Below are 25963 nucleotides of genomic sequence, written 5' to 3' on the forward strand. Positions count from 1 at the left end.
AATTTCTTGTTAATGTATAACGATAACGTTGCACGTGACAATGACCGTCGTTGAAAATGTCCTTAAAACTTCAGTCCAATTGCATGAAACCATTTTTTCCATCTACTACATATTACCATTAGTTTCGTCTTATATCCTTATTGGCTAATCTAATTAGAACTCATCTTTCCTTTCGTATATCTTGTTTAGTTCGTCTATGATTTTTGTAAAGGGTACAGAGGTTTTATATTAATGTATTTAATTATATATGCAGTATTTCTCTTCGGATATGGGATCCGCCCAATGCAAGACCCCAGACTTCACGAAACAAGATAATACATTTAAATGCACACAACCAATAATAGAAAGGATTTATAACAAACCATCGAGTTTTTAAGGGATTCATATCGTGCGTGCTTTTACCTTGTTAGGCACTAATTCCTTGCAATGTGTTAACATTTAACTCGAAAGCAAATTGAATTCCACTGTAAACTGCTTCTAGATGACAGAATACTGAAAATCCTTGCTTTTAAATAATTAAACTTGTACCAGCCACCGCCTTAATTTCTTCACCATTTTGCTTTACAGGTGCCTTAAGTTCTCCCCCTAACATGGAGCGCGCCCTCCTATCTTACAGGGAAGTAATAGCTGGGGGTACGGAAGTACAACAATATTTAAAATAAATTAAAATGTCCACGCCCAAAACCTACATCGTGGAGCATCAGTACGGACAGGTATATTGCACGTCTTGGGAACCACAGTAATCATCCATCATAATTTCCGGGGTCTCTATTCAAATCAATGTTTACACAGACGGTAAAGACACTAACATTGTTTATATTAGGAGTAACATTATGTGTTACGAAATATCAAGGATGTAATTTTGTTTATCGGTAATAGTTTTACTCTGAGGAGGCAAAGACAATTAGTGTTTTACTTAATCAGGATTAAATTAACGAAACAAAAGAAATTATTGGTTGTATCACGATAATTGTGATGGAAAATGCCCAGCTATTAATTAAAACTGTTGTAATGATATTGGCAGAAGAAAGAAATGAGTGTATCAAGCCTTATTCTGTTCAAAGATCACTTTAGAAGGCTTCTAGTGAAGTAAAGCATGTTACGAAGAACAGCAAATCCCTTCAGTTTCGCAGGGGTGACACAAAGTTTACTCCGAAATCTTTTCCATTTTCGTGATACAATTAGCCATATTTCCGTGACTTACTTCAGATTCGTGGTTAAAAACAGATCACGGCAAAATTCCATCCAAACATTCCCAACTCACAATTCAATTTAACCTTCTGTTCTTCACCTACACAAAATACAAGTAACTTTTATAACAAAGCCCTTTTCTTAATTTACTTAACTACGCTTGAGTACGTTATTTAGCATCGTGTGAGAGAACGACTGTGGATAATGAATCGGAAATTATATGGTAGTAACCTACATAAGAAATGAGAGGAACATTTGATGTTAATGAAAGAGGAAAACTACTAAAAATATCATTCATAATGGCCGCCCTATGGCGGAACCTCCCGAGTTTGAAGCAGGAGAAGAATCCAGACGAATACTACGTTCGATGTTACGTTCTGTACACCATAATAATGAATTCGCGCAAACGACTTCCCACTCTTTGTTCACACTAACATTGTAATGTTCTTCTTGCTTTATGTCCTGTGAGCAACTCCACATTGAAATGACTGCTGGAGTCAATCTTAAACGTGTTTAGCAACGTACGCTTGATTATTAATTACCGCGGTGGTTGAAACTCAATTGACGTCAATGAAGCATGTGTAATATGCAACGGCTTGTTAGGGAGAGATGGTAATGTACCGTATTCAAGTTCCACTTCGCCTTCTAATAATCTGTTTAGACGACGCACGAAATCACAGGCGGTTTACAGGATCTATGACCCTTGCGTATAATAACCATCGGCGTGGGACACTGTCATGTTAGCAGTAGTTTTGAGGATGCCAGCTCTGCATAACTGTGTTAGTTTCACCCACAATATACCCTGTTATTTTGAATATAATTACGTTATGATATTTAAATGAACCTGCAAACTATGTAAGGTAATCTTGTGTGTTTCAAAACGAGAATATTCAGATGATAAGAAAGACCTGAAGTTTGACAGTCCGTAATTCGATTCATACGATCACAAGGAGAACGAAAATTCCAAAATTATGAGAAAATAACATGTGTACTCCACCACTAAGTAAACCTTTCTATACTTCTTTTTAAATATATGAAAGGAAATATACCGGTTAATCCAGCCACAATAGAAGGAGGAGATAATTACTAAAAAGTTCCTACATGTTTCGTGCAGAAATTCTATGAACACTGCAAGCCTGTTGTACCTCCACGATGCACAATCTCTTTAGTGAAGCCATTAGTCCGCTATTTGTTCAAATGTACTGATTACGTATTTAAAAACACTTTTCAATAGGATACCGAAAATGAAATTCTTAATCACATGCTGACTTCTTCACTCATATTTGTGGATTACGTAAATTGAACTAATTGGCAGGTTTCTTAATATGCTGAGTCTCTCCAAACTGCTTTGATTTTTATCCATTATAAATTTATAAGTTGCTGGTTACAGCAATTTAAACAACAAAAGCTTTATAAGAAACGAATCTGTTCGTTACAATAAAAATTAATATATAACCCGGTTGGTTATTGAATCGGTTGCTGCATACAGGGTCATATTCTTTCCAGAGAATGTTATGATGCGAAAGACATCTAAAAATTTGCAGGTGTTTTATAGTAATTTATAATATGATTTTTTTATCATAAGGTAAATACTCGTATGCCTCTTAAGTTCAAGGTTCTCAAAAGACTGCACCTCTGAATTAAATGCTCCCTTAAGAAGTTTTTCAAGTATCCTTTAACACCTGAGGTAACGTTTTACATTGCTTAATTTAGCCACATTCGACATAAAGAAGGTGAGAGAAGATAGCAAACTATTTAACGCACTGTAGCACTGATTACTTCTTTATCTTTGTTATTCTATGGCGAGATGTTTTGGACAGAACGAGATAAAGGTAGGCCCACTAAAGAAATGAAAGAACCCGGCGGAACGAAAGAAATGAGAAAGGACTTTAAGAGAACGGAGATAGGAAGATCCAAGTTTAAGAGGGATGAAGCAGAGGAAGGTGGTAAAATTATGAAAAGGGTAAAGAAAAGAAACAATGCTGGGAATCAAGACAAAGAAATAACTCCCGACTGAATTTAAACCAGACTCTAGACCAGTCTTTTGTTAAAATACGACAAGTAATCAAGGAATATATTTTAAAAATTGATAAGAAAAATATTTTCTGATATTTCCATCATCTAAGTACTAAATGAACTAAATGAAACAACTGCAGAGTGAACAACTTCATGACAGTTTCTTAATATACGTGTTATTAATAATGAGGAAGATAAAATGGAACTTCTTAAAGACAATATATTACATTCTGAAGCACACAAAGAAACAAACAACGCGAGATATCTTCTATATGTAACTTTCTTACGTGGCCAGCAAAAACAATTTAAAGCAATAATAACCTTTCCAAAACAAATGTTCAGGTAAATTTGACTTATCAGTATGTTGTAAATGTGAATGCAAGACCCTAATGCGTTTTAAACTTACTCTTCTTAGAGAATTTAGATAACAGAAGATGTAACAAAATGTGAAAGTAATTAAAGTTTTCTAATATCCAATGAAAAATGTTTTTTCAGAGAAAATGTTTCTAATTAACATAGTTATATGCTTCTACGATGCACAATACGCTAGTCCTGGTTTGAAGATGGATGGTGACTTTGATATGCAAAACCCATTAACAGAAGGTGCGCTCGTGTATGTTACGTGCGTTAAAGGTAAGTTACTTCTCTCTACAGACATCCCCGGGATGACAACACGAGTACGGAAACACGTTTGTCACCATAATTACCATTCCTGTCAAATCAACGCGAAGCAATAAGAAGAAAGGCCTAAGATACGAATAAGGAAAATTAGAAACAGTAGGGTATTATAATCCCATATCAATCTACAGCGAATGCTTTCACGTAAGAATTTCTGTCCCGTCACAAAGCCTTCATGAAGCATTCTGTGAGAACAGAATCTCAAAACATGACCAACAAATCACACTTTTTCAAGTTAGCTACTCAAAGACATTTAGAACGGCATCAAAAGTAATGTATCTATGTACTCAACACTAGAACTCCATTTTGATGAAACTGAGTAAGTTAAACTCCACACATAATCAGAACAAAAGCGCAGCTATTTTCGTAACGCACAGAGAGAGAACAAATTGAAAATATCATTTCACACTTTAAAAAATGTCAAGTTTTGTACCAGCACTGAACTTCTTACCTTGCTTGTGGCGGGACTAAGTCGTGGACGCTGTTTTCAAATGGTGGACAGAATTCTTTCCCTGTAACAAGAATGTCGCCATAAGTATAAGAATCCAACCGAAGTAGAATTCGTAATTTAAATGTGCATCAGGGTTTCCGATTAAAATCGAATCTGATCAACTTTCACTATAATCTTAATTTGTATTTCTCTATGACAAATGAATGGGCCAATTCCTTAGACATTTCCTGGTAAATATATAAATCGGAACGCAACCTATTTTGACAAACTTAAGCGACTTTATATTTCCCGGTTTTCGGTCTTCGGATAGCAATATTGATGCAGTTGAGTCAGATTACAATATAGGCCTTACTATGCTTGTCACAGCCATATCTGGAAGTCAAAAGAAATGCCTCTGCAGTCAGCAGATTGATTTACAACGAATGTTGCAAAACGTTCATAATTACTTGCTGGAACTACGCCATCAGGCTTGGGTGAGGCACAATCTTAAAATATTTAAACAATTTAAAATTACCCACAGATGTTGCTTTCACAGCTCTGAAAAATTCCTTCACTTACGCTAGGAACAAGGACAGGGTAAAGTCATATTAAAGGATGTTTGTAAGCGATGAACTGAGAACGTGACACAAGTAGTCTTAACTAATCAATTTAGTATCACCTGTGCAGTATATTACTTACATAGTACTTTAACGTACACTGATATAATTATTTAAATCGGTTCCAAGCAGTAACTAAAAGATCACACTTTAAATTAATTCGCGCAAAGCGATCAGACATCTCAGCACTTCCCACATATCCCATACTACACTCACGACAAGGAGTTGGCACGCTCTCCATAAATCTTGATTAAACTAAGGAGATACTCGATTTGCATGTAAACATACAATTAACTTCTCAATTAGTATGTACGGTTCAAACGAGGAGCTGTAGGAATAAAGTAATTAATCAGAAAGGGTACTTATTATAAGATATTTCAGTAGAGAAATTTATACAGCTACACAAGTAGGTTTAATGCGCAACCAAGCCGCCATATTCTAGCCCAGGAGTGTGCCAGATTATAGCAAATTTATGACCGTCAGATGTTGAGTCAACTCCATCTAACCTGCAGTTCTGACAGGCACAACAGATGCCGCTGACATATGTATTCTACTCAGGCGAAAGATTTTCGCAACACTCAAATTGTCATTCGTGGTTTCTGCTTAACTTTGTATCAAATGAGCTAATAAGTGGAATATGTTACAAAGCGTTAAATAATCACGGAGGCTAGACTCCTAACCAACGTGGTCTTACGTTATCAGGCGCCTTGTAAAGACACACATTAATTCAAAATTCAGTCGCATAAACTGTAGCGAAAAAATAATAATTTGTAAATTTTAAATCCTATTTGTAAATAAATGTAAACGCTGTTTACGTGTCTCTTGTTTCTTTAAGTCTTTACTACACGGTTTTTTGTTTGTTCCATTAGATCTCCTTTGATACTGACGTGAATATCTCGTTACTTCTTACATGCATTGCAGAAGCTATTCCGGGGTGATTATACGCTGAAGTATTTTGGGTTGAAGTGTAGGCTAATAGTCACGTTTTCACAAAAACAGCGTTAATAATTCAAGAAATGTACGCATAGGGTAACAATTCTGGTGCGTACACCGGAATTGAACTTCACGAATGATGTTAGTGATGTCAGAGATGTCTGGCGTCATGACCCTATCTGGAGTGTCTGTCTGCCTCTCTCACTACGTAACATCAAGGGGGATTCCCCCACCCGGGATCCCCCAACCAGCTACTGCATGGCCTTTCATTCTTCATATTGGCACCGATGAAATTTCCTTTGTATAACTAGAAAATTTTCAAAATTAACGCCGAATAAGACCAAGAATTACAGCGATACATATTTTCCTACGCTACATTAATACCTTCATGTCAAAAAAAAAACGCAACAAGAGTTGTAGGTAGTTTTTGTTCAATCTTATAGTCTTAGGTCCTACACTTTTCTACAATAATTATGGAGATGATCGTGGAAGTTGCGATTGCCGTGTCGGTGTTTCAGAAATTTTGGAAGAGAAACAGCATCGCGGTGTTCAAACGAAGAGGCAAAGTGAAACCAAAATGCACTGCACAGCAGGTGGCACCAAAATTCGATCCACTGACATTTTGTTGCGAATTACGCGCACCCAATTCGCCTTGTTATGTGGGAACTTGACCGGTGACCCCTCGTAGTGAATGCAGACTAATAGCGCCCTATCTGGAACGAAAGGAATATCAGAGAGGTCACGCTAATGATATTGACCTCGCGCAGCCATTACTGTGTTCAGCTGTGCAACTTCCACCACCACACGCGCCACTCCACATTGTTACGTCACCACACATATATTACAGGCCTATAGAATCTTCCGTCGGTAGAATGCGTACTTGGGATCATCTGTGTGCCAACTCCTGGACACACCGTTTCAAATGCGAGCACTGGGTATGTTTGACTTTATTAAAATCAGAGTAAAAATAACTATTAATATTTTAAGTAACACTATACTGTAACCGAAAATAAGTAAACGATGTAGGAAACTTTTGTGTGATATTATTTTAAACCAATTTTAAAAAGTAAAATCAGACGAGTGTTGCTAATGTGTACATTTTAAAAATATGCAGTTTTTTTAGTCAGTTGTAATTGCATAGATAAAGTGTAGCTCCATGTAGCATAACCTTTATTCAAAATACAATAGTCGCTCAGCTACTCCAGATATTTCTCATCTATTATGTAATCGGAAGATTCAAGAGACGCCGTGTAACAAGAAACGCTGTAATGATGCAGGCAGCAAGTACCTCTCACACTACACGGCGCAAGATCCCAGAATATAGTCATCTGCAACTTCTTTAATATTATTGTCTTTAGCGTTAAAATGATTTATTAATAAACCATGCTGTAGAGACGTATTATAGACGCACTTTCTCCAAGCACAACCTTAATTATATAGAACCTTATACTTTACTCTCGGGTAGAAAGAAAATCAATAACCGCATATTCATGACACGAAAGGCAGTTTACAACAAATATCTAAAAGTTACACTTTTCTCCATATAATTTTATTAAGTTGTGTTAGTAATTTTAGATTAAGATTTTATCCGCAAATTTATATAACAACCACGAGGCATATATTTTTTTAATTTCCTATTCAACGGATTATTCTATCAGAATAAATACTAACGAATATATTGTCGGTTGGTGTACTGCACATTAAACTTCCAAACGCGTCCCCAACCGGCCCAGCAGCCCTCAGAAGTACGATTTACTACCGCGACCGATGCTGCGTGTCTGCCGTAATCCTAGCATCAATAGCACCGTTCTTATTCTTCGCTTTGTCTGCATATGTGGATAATGGAAAGCAATAATCCTCATGCCTACAGAATATCCAGAATAACAATGCGAAGAGATCCGGGAAGCCGAACGACCGGCCGGACCACCTCTCACAGTCCAGCAAGGTTGCCTACGTGTCCTCAGAACACGCGGACAGCCACGCAGTTATCTGTGGAATTCAACCTGCGTGTTCTACTAACACATCTCATTTTCCATTATTTCTTATTTTCTCACATAATCTATTATTTATCATAAATTTCTTTCCATATTTCTTTCCTTCTTTTTCTGTCTGCAGTTACTATCTTCCTCCTTTAACATTGCATTACTTTTTATGTATTTTCCCTCTTCATTTCGTTTTCATATTTCTTTTTCGACTTCAACTCGTGGATCACGCCAATGGTACAAGATAAACTGAACACTGATACGAATTGAAGAAGGGGATTCTAAGAGAAAGTTTCCTTGTCTTCTAAGTACGTAACTATCTGCATCAACCACTAGCAACCATAAAAGTTTTTCTGCGCAATTCTATGTGGCATGTGGGTGTTTTAAAACACATTAATCTTTCAAATAGAATACTTCACATTTGATATGCCGTTACTAAATTTGAAGTAATTATGACATCCCACTTTGCCCGTGAAATTTCGCACAGTTAATTTAGAGTAGTGTTGATTGTCTTCACCACACATACAGGTGACAGGAATCACAATTACCCCCTATCTAGCTATGAATATCTGGCGTCGGTTAACTGGTACTCTAAATGTAGATGCAACAGCAATCCACGCTCCTGACGTCACTTCCTGTGTTCCGTAATTGCTAACTTAATTGAAATGCCATCTTCTTGTACAGCGGTCTCATTATGACTGGCATGAAGAGTTCATGCAATGGTCCCAGTGATGGGTTTTGAAGATATAATTAATGACATGTTCATAAACATGCGAATAACGATGGGCAACAAGCGAGAGAAAAAACATGCTTTGAAGGAAAAAAGAACGATAAACTGACCTGTCTCAAATTCACGAACGCCACAATTCTTGAATTATTTTTATACAGTGATTTTCTTCAACGATTAATCGAATAACGATGGTAATTAATCTCAGAACTTTATTAACTCGTAAGCAAATAATAAAACGACATTTTAAGCTGAAACAATTTGACTGCTTCTGCTTTTGTTGCTTAAAGTAATGAAACACGTGGAATAAGTAAATATATATAAATAACCTACTGAACAAATTTCTTTGTGTTTCGCACAAATGCATTCAAATATACCTGAGATTCATCAGAACACTTATATCTGAACGGGACGTTATATTACAGACGAACTGTCTAACTTCCCTCATTAGACACCATCTTCCGGTGCTCAGTCGGCCTTCAAACTCGCTGTTTCTGAGAAATCTTATCTCGTTACCCTTCAAACCGAGCCCCATATTTACACTACCAGGTCGAAATATTCCCCCACAATGTTGACCCACAACGCCAAGGTAAAAGTTTTTCTCCTAAGTAACAGACAATACGCCGATCAACAATTTAAGATACAGACACACTATCATTTCATTTGACATTTGTGACTGAAACACGCATTTGTATCTTTAGTTCGGTCTACATCATGTTTGTTGCTCGAAAATACAATCATCATTGTGGCTGGGATGGAATGGAAGCTATTTACAAACATCCTTGCTGATGGGATACAATACGGAGCCCATTTACCTTCTGACCGTGATCCCACCATTATAGATCGCCACCGTTCCTCTTTCTGAAATTCGATTCTCCGCTGCGGTGTACAAGATCGTTCTCGAATGTGATGATGATGGATAATATCGTATCTAGTGAACGAGAAACCACTGAGAAATCCTTCACAGCTCAAGATCGTGCCCTGTGTTTACACAGAGAAGAATTTCAACTGGACCGTAACCAAGGGTATTTCGATTAGAGGCAACTAACGGAAACAACTACATAGGAGCATTATTCTGCTCCTAATAAGGTTTAACTGTTTAAAGCAGAGTGGAAGTTGTGAGTTCGTATGCTTCGGTATTTAACAAATCGCCACTGGGTTTATGGGTAGTACGTGACGCTCAGAATAAAGAGCGACTATAGACTACATCCGAGAATCATTAACATCATGATTTTCGTAAGAGAGATGAGGTGTATTTACCTAGATGCGGGTCTAATTTTTAAATTGCATATAAATTACGTTAATGTCTCACATAGTAAAACTACAATTATATTTACATTTTTAAAAAAAAGGAAGCTGTAATTCCAGATTTTAAACATATTATTTGCATCAATACGCTTCCGAGGCTTCAACAACGCCAACATAAATTTTAGGATTCCACACACTGAGCCCATTTAAAATACCCAAAATTGAAACAATAAGTAACTTTGGAATATTAGAATGAGTTCTCATTTTCCACATTCCAGAACTGATAAAGACTTCTGCTCCGGCAGTATACTGTAGACGCGTTCCTTGTTCGCCGTTCTATGAATCGAAGTCTACTTCTTGACACAACGTACGTTTATAGTCCGGTCGAGAGCGACATTTCCTGACATGTCTGAACAAAAAAAAATTGTATTCCGGAAAAATATTTATCTACTAAACAATGAAGATTTTGAAATGTTCCTTAACTTTAATAACTTATTTTATCCGACTACTGTTGGAAACATATCTTATTTTACTTATTATAACTATATTTTTGCAGGCTTTTATGACACTGACAGTATAATATAAGTTGTTACTGTTTGTGTATATAAAACGTGGTCTCTCACCCAGCAGAGTAGCATATCAATTTTATCTCTACACCATAAGTTAATAAACCTGTCTGTTTAAACATCGTAATACAATATATTTGGACCATTAAGATTGGAAAATTAACGGATTGCTCAACAAATTAGTTCACAGATACCTGCCATATTCATGGCTTCTTACAATTTATTCATCGGTTAGGCAAGATTTACGTTAGGCACACACATTGCAACCCTAACATTGGTAAAATGCAGACTTTAAAATGCGTCTTTCAATTTATCACTGGTAGCCTAGCCAAATGTGAGCGTTGTGTTTGATCAGAGTTTAATCATTGACGGCCCTTTCATATAAAATCAAGATGTAAACTTAAAGCACGTGAGAAGTCTTAAGGCCTCGCGAATGGCTTTTCATTTCTGTTGTAAGCACCTGACCCAGTTAGCCTTTTTATTTCTTCCTGTGTTTGCCATTAAATCACAGACATGAATAAAGAAACCTGATATGGGACTCTCATGAGTTTTGGTTCAGGTGGGTTGTGTCAAAGGAGGAACTTTGTTTCGAGAAATGAAGCCTTCCATAAGCTTTCATTACTGATCGCCATTTTGTTGCCATAGCGGGCAAATGTTTACATCACTATTTCATACGAAAGTTGTTTGAAGTGCAAAGAGCCACGTACAGAAAGAGTCAAAAATAGGAGGTACTTTACGTAATATTGAAAATAAAGACTTACATGACAAGGAAGCCACAGAAATTGTAGCTATTCATTGGAGGATCAGTTTAAGCCAATTTCAGTATTCCCGTGTTTCATATAATCAGAAACGTAAAACATTTTCCCTCACACACCACGTCATGTAGGCATGAGTGCAGAGAGCATGAAACCAATCCAACTTTCAAGTTAAACCTCGAGATCAGACGAAGGTAAACACTCTGCTAATTCACCATCAGTCTGCTTCACCCTAGTGCGAAAAATCCTCCGTAATGATGTCATAGGTGACTGGGTGACGAAGAGAAAAATTCCCAAAGTCCCAAGCCAGTATACCTGATGGCCTCACTAACCCCAAATATAGGCCCAATAGTAAATTAATATTTACTATTAATTAAGAACATAACCAAACTTTGTTTTGCTGCGATTTATAATTATGCATGAAATGTTAGGAACTATAAAGACCCTAGCTTCCTCTCTGAGAGTTCCGTTCAGTCTTCCTAGATGCCCTTTACCAGAATCCGGATTCATTTACAGCCAACCATGAATTTTATTCGTTGCTTAGTTACACCAACATTACGGACGAACAAGAATATCTCCACATTCCGTCACGATAATTGTCAAAATGTAGACTTTAAACTGGATTTGCACTCCTCTCTCTACACACTTCTCGGTAGGACGTTTGAAATGCAGCCCATACATCAGTTTACCAGACTGTGTGTACTGCAACACCGATTACACCACAATAAATGTGAAATGGGGCAAGAGGCTTCCAACGCGACTAGTAACAATGCTAACTGAATGCGAACATTCTGAGTGTAACATACCAAGCAATTTCCAACACCACTGGCTAGATTTATAAAAATGGAACGGGGTCCTCTGCCAAAAGCATTAATATGCACGGGAGCCAGCAAGCGGCTACTTTATGGCCGCTCTTGTGACGTCACAAGGCCCCAGGGGACAGTCCTCCCCCTCCCATAGAACCGAGCCGTGCAGTTTCTTAAGATGAATGTCGAGCCTGAAATTGCTTTCCACAGTCAGAGTACTGCAGACATGGGAAATTCTCTTGTTTTAACGGCACTTTGCTCAACTCGCTAACAGAGGAGAATATTTTGGATAATATAACATTTCGCCGATGGATTTCAGTGTGAGTGCCACGGACAGTGAAACAATAAACATTTTTTTTAGATTATCTCAAAAGTGGTGTTAGAAACGTTGATAACGTTGGTGAATATTCAAGATACGGACATGTCTTCAGAGGTTTTCCATGTCTTTTTTGAGTACTGTGATATGTTTATAACGGCTGATTCAGTGATAGCATGCAGCAACGAACAGCAATAATCTTCATACCGAATTATATTAAAGGGTGATAAACTACTGAAATTTTGGGGAGAGTGGTAGTACAACATTGCGATAACCGTACGAACTGTAGGAAATTTTACAAATGGGTAGGGCGATTTAAGTAAGGGTAGAGGAGTGTAGCAGGTAACATCGGCGTCCTAGGCTGTCATCGGCGTTAACAAATGTTGACGTTGAGCGTATCTGGCATGACTGAATCATTGTAACTGATTAAAACAGAATCAGTGCCGTTCTGACGCGCAACATGCAGTGCAAGAGTGGTTCAGAGAACAAGCGAGGCAATTTTATTGTGATAAAATCACGAAACTTGTGAACCGTTACACGAACTGCATTTTAAAACGAGCTGTTGTTAAGCAGAAGTAAGACATATACAACACCCCGAAGATGGAGGATATGTTTTCCTCCGAAGGGCTGGGGTAACCACCTGAGAAGTACATTGCGCCATAATGCATGTATCAAAGTCTTCATGTAATAACTACAGTGTGATCATTATGACAGAACATGTGATAAAACTGAGTTTAATTTGTTCTTGCCTTAGAAGCTTTAATAAAAGAAAACATAAATCCACAATGTGGGGATTGACTAATATTAAAAAGAAGTATTATTCGCGGTTAATTTCTTACTTTACAACGTTAGTACTGACCAAAAGTGGTAAGAATTCGTAAAACAAAATGTACTGCAGAGAGAAAAACGATTAGGGAACGCATCTTGTATAAATGGCGTAGCTAAAGAAGATTTTATGTCTCTTAGGAATATATTAATAATCAGTCAGCAAATAGGAGTAACAACTCGTGTAAGGCTGCAATGCAGCAGATATTTCTTGTCTTTTTCTTATTGCTTTAATTAGTCTTCATCATTCTTTCGCGCAACTTTCAATTCGAGTAGATCAGCAACAAGTACGTAGTGAAAGAAATATAAATGTCACACGAAATTTTAACACCCCCACTAATGACAATAAGCTACCAAGTGATCCTTTGATATTAAACGACTTATTTAACAACCTTGGCTTCTTGAAAAATGTATTCTTAATACCTTGAAATTTTCCTCTATTTATCATCCACATTACTATATATGGAAGTATATATTCTGGAGGCCTTGCAAGAATGGAACTTGCATTACCTAGGATCACAAATCTTAAGGAGAACCACACCAGAACGTAACAATTATCTTGCGTTGGGAATAATGAAATATTCGAGCAATATAATTTTATCAGAGGGTGGCTCAAGAATAAATACGAGGGCAACCTGTAGAGTTTTCCAGCAGCAATTTTCAAGAAAGATTGCTAAGTGGTATAATGAAACTTCCTTAATATATTTAATGAAAAGGTCACTGAAAACCTGGTGGGGGGTGATTCAAAGCTTTATCATGCTACTTTCTAAATGTAATAAAGCTGGGAGCTCAATTTATGTGTAAATTGAAATATGAGGGTGAAAGAACCAAGGGTTTTGGAATGTAAGATGTACAGAGCGCATGGAAAATGCATTTGTGGAATCAGAGAGGGGGAAATGGCTTGTAACACACTGGTAGAGTTGTAAGCTAAGTTTTATGGTCAGTTTTACAGAATATTCAAAAATGTAATCATTAAGGGCATGAGGTGAGAGATTAATGACCTCGAAAACGTACGTTTCGAGCTAATGACGAGACATGTGGTTATCGTGGTGGATCGTATTAATTGCGGAGACATCAGAGTAGTGCAGTCGGAGAAATATCCTAAATCTTTCTTAAGTTTCGAAATATTACTGACTGAAAACGAAAAATAACAGAGAATTCGAAGAGCATGATAATGCTATGACTTTAACGTAAGTTGCACACATGTCTACAGTATGTAATGATATTAGATTTCACGGTCACCTCTTTTTTTCTGTTGGTGGTTTACTTGGTACAGTATCAGCATTACTGCTTACAGAGAAATCCCTTTCTCCTTCTTATCTTCGGGGCTTCAGCATTACTGCCTATTCCAGCCTCAACGGTCACCCCGGCTTTACGTCGATATTCCCCGAACACTTGCCCGTTTTAACCATTAGCAGCATAAGCCCGTCTAAATATTATATCAAATTAATTTCTATACTCAAAGAAACCGCAAAGAGTCTCCATTACAATGACCAATTGGTCAACGCCGTTTAAGTAAATAACCGATGTTTACTCTAAGAAAGACACAAAACCCATTAACACCTTCTGTGGGCATCATGTGAAGTTACTGACTGTTACAGCATCTAATGCATTTTGTTACTATTTGGTTTTAAGGGATCAATACAATCATTGATTCGTTTTATATGCTTGGACCAATTCATTCGATATGTTTATGGACGTTCTACACAAAAATTCTGTTAAATGCGTTATAACGAATAGCAAAATTTTAGAGCAGGTGGCATATTTCAATTATTCTGGACTTGATCAAATTACCAAAGAATCAGGTGACGAAACACACTTTCAGTATTGATTATTCTTTAATATCTCCGACTTTCCATTTACACAAAACAAGTGTCTATTATTTATTTATATGTGTATACTCTGCAATATAAATCTTGATTCATATAACAAGATGACATCTAGGCGATATTCATTAGCCTACTCGTTTTAAGTGTATTAGGATTTCATAACAGATCCCATTCTTTAACTGTTCACGACAGGCGTCATGACGTGAATTTCACATGCAGACGTCGCCCCCAGCCTATTTCTACAGTTATGTTACACCTGTGTCTATTGTACTATCGATAAAATGAAGATAAATTACGATTAAAGCTTACAATTTCGTCACAGTGATATTTTATAATTACAATTTGTCACTCTGACAGTATTAGTAGAACGATCACAGATTATAGGCCTTGGAAGGCTGACAGACGCTGAGGTGGTAATAAAATTTCTCACATTCCATGGAACCCCTTGGCCACTACCATATCAGCAAACGTCCGCCATAGGCCCCTATCCCGAACCAGGAGAATCAACTCTAAAATCTCCCACTCTATTTCCTTTATATTCACTTTAATATGACCTTTCCATCTAAGTATTAAAATCTTAACCTCAATAAAAGAGTAAGCAGACGTAGACAAAATTACTTACCATCGAATTAACTTCAAAAACGAATTCCGTTATGAACGTATAACTAACTTACATGTGCTTACGTAATCTGTAGAATCGCAATATCAGGCTAGTAATCCTGTCAATGGCCACTGATTTGTTAGTAATTGTTTTATTGTTCACACAGATTAGTATGCAGCGTAAAGCCACAGATATGTACATTGTATATGCATTAACTTCATTGTACAGTTTCACGCTCCAATAAATGATATGCAGAGCTGCGTAATGTTACTGGGATGTGAAAAATCGATGTTCTGTTAGCATTGTGATCAACGTCACGAATGAATTCACTTGTCAGGACTACGTACGTGATGTTGACGTGGTTAACGGAAATCAAGACAATACGGGCTGTTTTTGTTAAGTGACAGACTTCATGAGAAATGAAATAAAACAGGTAAAGGACTGAAACGAAAGTGGCAATTTTAGATTATGAACTCACACTAACTAACTAACTAACTAACTAACTAGATGGCTTAGGGAACCCGAAGGTTATCACCTAGTTAACGTTCCCTATCCTGGGCCAACAAAATCCAGTCGCCTTCAACTCCTATCTCCCATAGATCCTGCCTGACATTATCCTCCCATTTATGTCTAGGTCTCCCCAGCGGTCTCTTCCCCTCAGGCTTCCCAAGGTGCACACCTCTTGTCCCATCCATGCACGCTACATGTCCCGCCTATCTCATTCTTAATTACCCTGACAATATTGGGGAGAAGTATAATTTTTTATGAATTCACACAGATACATTAATTTCGATCTATGAAAAAAGTAAACAAAATGGTTATAGTGCGACTGATAAGTTCCATAAAGAAGAAATAATCAGAGATAGAACGATGAAAAACACAATTTTCTCACTTGCTGCAGAAAAAAAAAATTATAAAAATGTGAAATCAATTTTTGTTCTTAGAAATTCGTTGTTCTAGCGCTCATGACACTGAAAATTAATAAGATTAGGTTTACACATATTTTCCTCAGTACTTGTGTTCCCCTACTCTGAGAACGAGGCATGCGATCAATCAAACAAAAACGTTTTTAATACACTGTTTATTTACAATTTATGCTCAAGGGCTTAAATTAGCCTTCGTGTGTGGTTTAAGGATTAAACGCATTACACATATTTATTTTAAAAGACTGGTTCAAATTTCATAACACTTTCGTAAGGTATAAAAGAGATGTGAAGAGATTTTCACAGTAATGGAAGTAAGTGGGGTAAAGAAGACAGTAACAATAACAACGAGTGTGCAGCAGACCGTTTCGTGAAGAAGAGAAGAGAAGAGAAGAGAAGAGAAGAGACACAAGACAGACAGGCAGACAGACGTGCTATCACCTCCCAGGCGTCTCCCATACTAGTCAAGTGGTGCAGTATGGTTTCCGTCATGTTCAACAAAAGACATCAAATTAGTACATTTTCCAGCCCACAAATAAACAACATGTCAGACACAAACCACGCCAAAAAAAAAAATCTGTTAGACTCAACTGTTAACGAATGTTGAACGTGATGAAATGGTAGCTATATCATCACCGTTAAGGGATGGCTTTTATTTTTTGAGGAGAGGGGGGACTTTACTAACCATTTATTTAAAATGCGTCTCATTTTTCCTCCTTCCTAGTTCTTTCACCACAAACGTAACCTGACAGACACTTTTCAAAACGTGTTTTTGATTGTTGCTTTCATTTCAGTGTTCCGTGGTGGAAAATGTTTTTCACAGAACGTGCAAGCACTTCAGCCTCAAACTAAATACAATTACAAACTAGTTTGTCAGCTGCAAACAACACTTATCGAGGAGACTTTCAGTACTAACGTAGACTTTATTTACGCCAGTATAAGGGATATCTGATTAAGTCTAGAGAATATCCTTGGTACAGATAAAATGTGCTGTATATAAAATAATTGTCAGTCAAACATACACGAGTTCTTAAACGTATTTCATCTAAAGTCTGTCATCATCAAATTGTTATTCATATACATATAACCGAAAAGCAGAATATCCCTGCTAGGAATTCGATATACGCGCATGCGCAAGATTTTATGGTGAGTGCCGATCCATCCTAAAAGCATTCGTTCCACAACCACTGAACGAACAACAAACAATATGCTTTCATGTGTTCTAATGGGTATAACTTTAAGATTACCTCACAGCGGCACAGTGATTTAATCTAGAATATTATCACAACACCCACAGAACACAGTGCAGGTGCACTCACTACACGCTAATCTCAACTGCTTGAAGTTTTTCCGTCTTTGTGTAGTAGTTTAACTGTGTGGCGTGTCATACTTCCCACCAATAGCAGCCCTCTAGTCCACCTGGTAGTAAATCGTCTCTCCCCCCCCCCCCCCCGGGCAGGGATCTTCTCTTGACCGGTGGAGAGTACCTACACCTTATTAAAATCAATTCACACGTAAACATTGTTGGTAAAATCATTTTCCGAAAACGGATCAATTAAGTAATGTAATTATCATCATTTCAGATCATTTTAATAACAGAACAAGGGCGAAATCGATTTGCCAAGTTCCGGAAGTTAAATATATGCCTACATCGTATAGAATTGGCATGGACCTTGCTAAGTTGTGCGCTTACCCAAGACTTCGATAATTCAGGCGTGTTAAAAATAATTATTTTTACAAGTTACCTGCTCTGCACAAGTTGTATGTAACTTTTATTTAATTAAATATAAAGGCATAGTTATTTACGTAAGAAATTTTGAAATGTAAGCTAATATTGATGTTTCATACGCTAACACTTTGGACTGTGTATTGTTGTTGTCGTCGACGTTGTTATCATTATTATTATTATTATTATTATCCATCATCAGGGCGATGATAATGACGATTGAGGTAGCAAATACCTCCGAAACGTCGGTAAACTTCTACCAGACTACACGGCGTAACAACTCAGAAGACAGCCATCTTCTTCTACTACCCTTCATGCATTACTTTTCGCAAATTAGAAGGTAACTGACAATGACAAATTATAGAAAATTTATATCAAACAAAATATGTTAAACGTGTAATTTGAAAGCGTCCATTTGAAGACAAGAGCAACGGCATTCTGTGTTAAATTCCCAAACAAAAGAAAACTTGTTAGAGACGACCAACAGACAGAACAAATGAAGCATTTTAACTAATTGCGCTATGACGTAACTTATGAAGAAGTGTATTAACGAACTTCACATAATTCAAAATACATACATCACTATAAAAATGAATCTTAAACACAAGAAAATAATAACACCATAGCAGTGCTACAGCAGCGAAACGACGGTCAAGTTACGTACAATAATGTGTAAGATCAGAAATAAAGATGTATGAAAGTAATTACGCACTTTTTCAATAAAACACAAAGGAAATGTTTATATTATCAGTAATTGAACACGACATAAATGTTTTATAAACGTGCTTACAGATTATCCTCTATGACGGCGTACGAAGGCGACGTTGACCGGAACAGAGTACTTTGATAACTTAGTTTGTAGTAGGGTCGTAGATAGGCAGACAGACAGTGCTGCTGTCTGCTGTCGGTAGACTTATGTGCAACGTCAAGGTAGTCAAACAAAAAGTTAAATCGGTCAGCGTGCATTTCATTCAATGCATATTTTACTGTTTATATAATTTTCCTCTAGTGTTTGAACAGATAACACTTTTGCAATGAGACATACTTTTAAAGTGCACGTGTGCGATGTACCAAGGTCATATAAAGCAAATTCAGAATTCGTCTACTGGGTCGAATTGCAAGCGTCTCTTTGTTGTATAAAACAGCACAGCCCGCAGTATTCTGCCGACGTAGCACAAGGAAAGAGTAAGTCATTTGATCTGGTACACTCCACGTCAATCATACGACTCTATTTATTCTTATGACAGAATAGCTGATACTTCTATCGTATTCATCAATTTATGTTGTTATTTATACTTTATTTTATGCTGTCACTAGCTCAAAGCATACAGCCAAATGATACGATAATTACTGTACAATGAATTGGAAAGGATCTGAAAGGAAGGGGTCCTGTCCTAATTTAAGATATTATCCTGTGGTTGCCTGGAGTGGCTGGCAAAAACCCTCAATCAGGATTAACTATGCCACGTCCTCCTGGAGAAAGAATTATGTGCTGATCGTGTCCATCAGTCCAGTCGTTTACCTTTAGAACTACTGGACAGATTTAGATGGAATTTGATGTGGAGGTTAGGTTACAACAGAGTCCACTGTTTTGCAATTTTTTTCCTCCAGTGAAGCTAGAATATCACGCACACAGGGGAATTCTTTATTTATATATACACACGCACTCATATACTCTCTAATACATTTTAGCACATATATACATATATACAGATACATATGAACTCAGAGCTGAATTCTTGTAAAAATCAAATGTTCCGCTTGCTAGGAAATTGTTTTCCCTGTAGGACAATTATATTTTCATTGATTACAGTGAATAAATTAAAAACACACGTTTAAAATATTCCTTCTATTCCTTTGTCGACTTACACCACTTTAGTTCTAATCACCACACACAGTATACAAGACGCAGCAATAACTCCTTGCGACACAATTTATTATCTTACTGAAGCTAAAAATATTATTTCTTAAAAATAATTAAGCTAATATTTTTTTTACTTATTTTTAAGCCAGTAGGGGTCTGTAGTGGCCGCGCGGTCTGAGGCGTGGGCCTTGTGCCGCTTGGTCGCTGGGACCGTGGGTTCGAATCCCACTCAAGTCACTGAGGTGCTCAAGCCCCACCACCACGACAAGGCACAGGTACCATATAGTGGGGTACTGGCCAACTGGAGGTTTCAAGTTTCATACGTTGTTCGATAAATCAAGAAAATTACTGCAAACTCTAGTAGGCGATGGCTATTTTTTTTAAAACCCCTTGCTCTTTGTTGTTTTGAATAGTATATTTGTACGCTAGATAGATAGATAGATAGACACCTGTCCGCACACACTTCGTCCCTTCCCCAATTTCCTGGGCAACCGTTAATCGAGCACGTTATCACCGAAAACCAAACATCAGATTCTTGTTCTAAAACTATTCGAATCTGTCGACTGACACTGTACGTGACACGACTGAACGGAATGACAAGGCTCAGAATTTTATTAAAATCAATTCTGAATGTGAAGAATAAATTATATCTACGGTATTCATGGCATTCAGCAGACCGTCAGTCAGTTTAAACACTTGGTCTAGCGCCAAATGTAGTAAAGTCGCTGAAAATAGTGAATTACAAGGAAGAATTAAGCTTGAGTCACAGTCCCCCCACTTAAAGGTACCTGCACCTTGTCGTGGTGGTGCGGCTTGAGTACCTCGGTGACCCCAAGAGCTAGTGGTAGGACCTCCCTAGGGGGAGAGGTCGGACTGGTACCCTGGTCCTCCAGGTTGGGGGTTGGTCGCAAGACCAACAACCTTGCACCGTAAAAAGGAAGATGTTTCGAAACCTCAATCAAAGCCTCGGACAGACGGACCGAATGGAAGAGGAGAATTAAGGAGTCTGTGGACCGAATACGGACCGGAGAGCCATAGAAGAAGTGAAGAAGGGGAATAAACTATTCTATTACGCATGAATTTGGTATAACCCCCAAACTGATATGGCTCGTTAGAGCAACTACGACTCACACTGATGCACATGTGAAGATACAAGTAGATCTCGCAAGTCCTTTCAAGATTGAACAAGGTGATGGACTAGCCCCAATACTGTTTAATTTAGAAAGCTGCCTACAGATGTCGACGGAACTCTTGAATTTAAGATGTGCCAAATAGTCGGATACGCAGATCATACACGTTTCCTTGGCAGGTCATTAAAATCTGTGAAGGACCTTTTTGAAATCATGAGAATCAGTGCCGATGAAATTGGATTAACTATCAACGAAAATAAGACTAAAGCCTTGTTCCAAAACGCGTAAGCAGAATAGAGTAGACGAACAATTGGTAATCCAAGATCATAATATTGAGGGGGTGGAACTTGGGCACATGCATTACCAGTAATAATGAAGAATATAGAGAGATCCAAAGAACGCTAATGTTGGCCAATAAGGCAGTGATGAAAAGTGGAGATATACACAGGGAAACGAAGATACTGCTGTATAAAACCTTAATTCGCACTGTCCTCATGTATGGCTGTGAAAACTGGGTGCTGTCCCAGAAATTAGAAAATGCCTTGAGAGTGTGTGAAAGAAAAATACTACAAAGGATTTGTGGCCCAGTTAAAGACAATGACCAGTGGAGGGCGATATATAACCAGGAGTTATACGCGCTATATAAAGACCCCGATCTCGTAACATGCATTAAATTAAAAAGACTGCAATGGGCGGGGCATATTCAAAGGATGGATGGCACAAGAACCCCTAAGAAAGTCCTAAATGCTAAGTTTGAAGGGACAAAAATGGTGGGAAGACCTAGAGGAAGATGGGAAGATGCTGTGAGATGAGATGCTGCCGGTCTGATCCGATGTCGAAATTGGAAAATGGCTGCAAATAATAGATCATCATGGAGGCATAAAATTGAGGTCAAGGCCTGATATGGGCTGTAGAGCCATTGGATGGATGGAGGGAGGAGTCAAATCCGTTATGCCATTTTTTAGCTACAAAGGTTATAGGCACCCTCCATAAGCTGAACCCTGACCTGAAATAAATCAAAATTATAAAAAGAACAAATTACCCAAACCCCAAAAAGATCCTCATTATAACAGTGGTACACATCACAGGTCGTACCATCTCAAACCTGATTAATCACCGTGATAATATTCAACAACAAAAAATATAAATTGCGAAGCTCGTAATGTCAAAGACTGCAAAGTCTGAGGTCATCTGGAATAGTTTCTTTTTATGTTAAGAGGTCAAGACATTTCTCCACTCATAACGTAAGAACGTAGTGTGCCATGCCAGGTGACACAGGTGTCAAAAAAACCAGCATGTGGTGTTTTAAACTCTTTCTTCAAAATGGACACACCTGAAAACCTTCACGGCTGTCAATTATTAAAATGCAAACATAAGACAGCCTCTTGATTATTAATTTCTACACATTACCCATGACACATGCAGGGGTTCCTTGCGGTTTGTATGCGGTGATCATCAAAACTTCATGGATCCTCCTAATTCAGTCTGAGGTTGGGCTTCTTTCAGATTATGGACAGGGGATCACCTTCTTGCATACACCAGTAATCTGAAGAGCAATTTTCTCTCAGAAGTACCTGCAGCATCATCAACACAAAGCAATGGTCACATAAAGCCTTAATAAATCATAGATGATGATCTGCCTAGTATTGCTTGAACAGATTGCATATAAATACATGTAAGCAATAGTGGCTATGCATTCTTGTATAACAATTTTTGTGGTAAGACTGTAAATTAATGTCATAACCATGTAATTTACATTTGTCTTGTATACAAGTTTTGTATTTGTGCTATGACATGTTCTACATCATCTGCTTGGGCCAATGAAGGATCTACGGAATGTAAATAAATTCTATTCTACTGCAACACAAAATTTTAAAATTAAAATCTTCATACTCACTGCTGTGAAAACCTCAAATCCTACAGGATCTCCATAGTTGGTGTGCAGAAAGGATGGAATATTTGATGACACAAAACTCAGAACATGGCTGAAATGACTCCATCCAACACTTGTAATACCAAAGTCTTCACTGATGCTTCTCCCATACTGTCAACATACTGCAGAAATTACATAATGGAATGCACAATTGTAAATTATAAGCGACCAATTAGAATGTTAACCACTTGCCTATGAAAAACCTGGGTGGGACAAAGAAGTTCTGACCAATAAGATACCAGGATCATCACTTGGGTATACAAAAATCATCTAACCTTATACGTACATTTAAATGATAATTTAGGGAGACTGCATTGTGGAACTTCTGGGATTTCCTTCACTGAAATAGGTTAATACGACAGGTGAAAATTCATTTGCTTGTTCATGTTATTAGAAATTAAGTGAAACATGCTCGACAAAACTAAAAATTCGGACGTATTTTTGCGAGACATGGACAATCCCCTCATTTCTTCACACACTTAACAAGTTTCTTACTGACGTAGAACGCAAGCTACTAAATGAACATAATATAGCATATATTTACCTGCAATATCATATCACACATGGGTATAAAATCAAAGATCCTCATTCTGAGAATCAAATTAAAATGGATTATAGAAAACACACACAAACTTCCTCACGCCATTTTGAAGCAAATTTCGTTAGCCAATCACATAACTCGTTTCGACACCAACGAGTCCAAACATAGGGATAAAGAATATTTTCGTATAATTTCACTGTGTTGTAAAAATCTAATCTTATTTCATAAAACACACCAATATAAAAATTAAATAAAATATTACGTTTTTCTCTAGTAAACAAATATCTAGACAACCTGCCTGGAAATTAAATCTGCAAACCAAATGCACCACAACTTATGAACTGCAAATAATTAAATTTAATTAATTCAAAACATAAAATAAAAAACAATTCTATTTAAATGAATTCAAATATGTTGGATAAAATATGGACAATATTTATCTAGAAAGTCAGTAGGAAGCAAAGACAACTGAAGTCGTTTTCGATGTATGATATTCCGCACCATCTATTGGTGACGGCGTGAACCAGGTGGTCCGCGGACCAATTTGCGCATGTCCGTAAATTCCAGTGTTATTTTTATTTTACTTACTAAAGTCGATTAATAATGTTCCTGCATGTGAAAATTTCATACATAAAAAATAACCTGTATTCACAAACACATATATATATTAAACTTATGTATATTGAGTCCATGTGCAGATAATTACTTATTGTAATAATATTTCGCTAATAAACCTATTTTGAGTACAATATAAACTTAGTTCTTTCTAAACACAGTGAATAATTGATAATTAATTGTGTATTTATGTACAATATTGTATTTATTTGAGAACAAAAGCAGCGAGGAGTGCTATAGTATTGGTGACAAATTATAATGAAACTTCCACTGATAGATCTTGCATGGAATATCATTATGTAGTGGAGGAATATAAGTATGAGAACAAGGTGAAATAACTTTTTAAATAATAGAAAACACAACATCAACAATGAGAAACAGAAAGAAAGGAGTTCGAGAGGAACAGTGTTTTGGAATCTTGAAAGTTACGTGAGTTGAAATGGCAAGTAGCAAGGGTAGGCAGAGTCGCCCCCTTTCACCCCTTCCTCTTGCTCTGTCGAGGGCAATTTCCGGTCCCTAACCCTGTCACGTGACCCAGGAAGAATACGGAGAAGAAAATCTTCCACTTCTAGGCACTTTAAAAAATCATTTCCGGGCCAGGATATTAAGTTCAACCACCGGAATTGTGCACGCAGAAAACTACGGTTCGGATGTACCAAAAATAGAGTACAATTTTATTTTACATTTACATCTCAATTGAGAAGGGTGCAACATGTTATTTAGTCTAATTTTGTGGAGAACAAAACTGAATAAGCCTGCAGCTACAATGAAACGAGGTCAATCAGTCTAGTGTGCGTTAAGCCAGTAGGCCTACTTAAGGTTTAGGCCTAATGTTCATTTCTCTTAATCTCGTCTAGTGTTTAGGTCCCAGTGATTATATATTCATAACTCAAACAGGAACTGACTCATCATTAAATACATGAAAAAAAACCCTTGGGGTGTAATTAAATAGTTTGGTTCCGATTATTCATTAGCTATGTGACAGGACGATAGTCAGTTGGACAACGCTGCAGTTGGCGCACTTGCATTAGTGATCTCGAAATCAGTTTGCGGCGACGCAGAGCAACTCGACGTAAAGGAACCCGGAAGCTAGTCACGCGATGCAGATCCTCGTGACGACGCACAAACGACGCCTTGAATAAAAACATGCAACGCCAAGATACGCGATGCGAAGGCACGCGAAGAGAAACCACACAAGAAAACGCAAGGCCAAGCTAAGGCAGGAGAAGTAGAGCCAACTGCAGTCACTCCAAACCACATGAAGCAGCGTCAAGCCACGCTAAAGAAAGAAAGAAAGGAAAATCCATGCCAAGCTAAAGCACGCTGAACAAAGAAACAGATACGGATCCCTATAGCTTTCCTTCAAGACATTCACCTCCTAGGTTAACGGGCCTACTTATTTATGACCCAAAATATAGTTTACACTCTGTAATAAAATGGACCTGAAAAGAACCTGAAAGTGATTTAATTCACCTGTGGAAAAGCTCATATAGACAATTTATCATCATTAATACGTATGTATGGATTCTAAAGATATGTCAGTATGAAAAATTAATTTAGGCCCTTCATAACGCGGAACTTAAACTTGATTTAAGTACACGGAACTCTGTTAAAGATGACTGTCTTCTAAAATGTTGCGTAGTATAATCTGGTAGAAATTGACCGACGTTTCAGAGGTGTTTACTGCATCCATTACCACAGCGATCCTGAT

General features: G+C 37.4%; 1 protein-coding gene and 1 long non-coding RNA gene across 5 annotated transcripts in view; both read right to left on the reverse strand.

Moving 5' to 3' along the window:
- The window catches only part of LOC110836165 (nephrin), a 700179-nt gene extending 681129 nt beyond the window's left edge, over window positions 1-19050 (reverse strand). The window contains exons 1-2 of the mRNA XM_087358243.1: window positions 18960-19050; window positions 4337-4397 (exon numbers count right to left, since the gene is read on the reverse strand). The gene's annotated coding sequence lies outside the window, so the exon portion shown is untranslated. The remainder of the gene's footprint in view (window positions 1-4336; window positions 4398-18959) is intronic.
- Window positions 19051-19793: 743 nt separating this feature from the next.
- LOC110840859 (uncharacterized) lies at window positions 19794-23776 on the reverse strand. 4 transcript variants are annotated; one of them, XR_015537709.1, is made up of 4 exons: window positions 23641-23776; window positions 23061-23207; window positions 22574-22737; window positions 19794-22169 (listed from the first exon to the last, which is right to left on the reverse strand). It is a non-coding gene; the product is annotated as an uncharacterized LOC110840859 (long non-coding RNA). The 4 variants fall into 4 exon arrangements; XR_002547026.2 differs by having other exon boundaries at window positions 19794-22737; XR_002547027.2 differs by having other exon boundaries at window positions 19794-22737; window positions 23061-23218; window positions 23641-23771.
- Window positions 23777-25963: the final 2187 nt, after the last annotated feature.

Source organism: Zootermopsis nevadensis, unplaced genomic scaffold (genome assembly GCF_977971745.1).
Source record: "Zootermopsis nevadensis isolate Lab colony 2312 unplaced genomic scaffold, Znev_1.0 Znev_ptg000029l, whole genome shotgun sequence".
NCBI lineage: Eukaryota > Metazoa > Arthropoda > Insecta > Blattodea > Termopsidae > Zootermopsis > Zootermopsis nevadensis.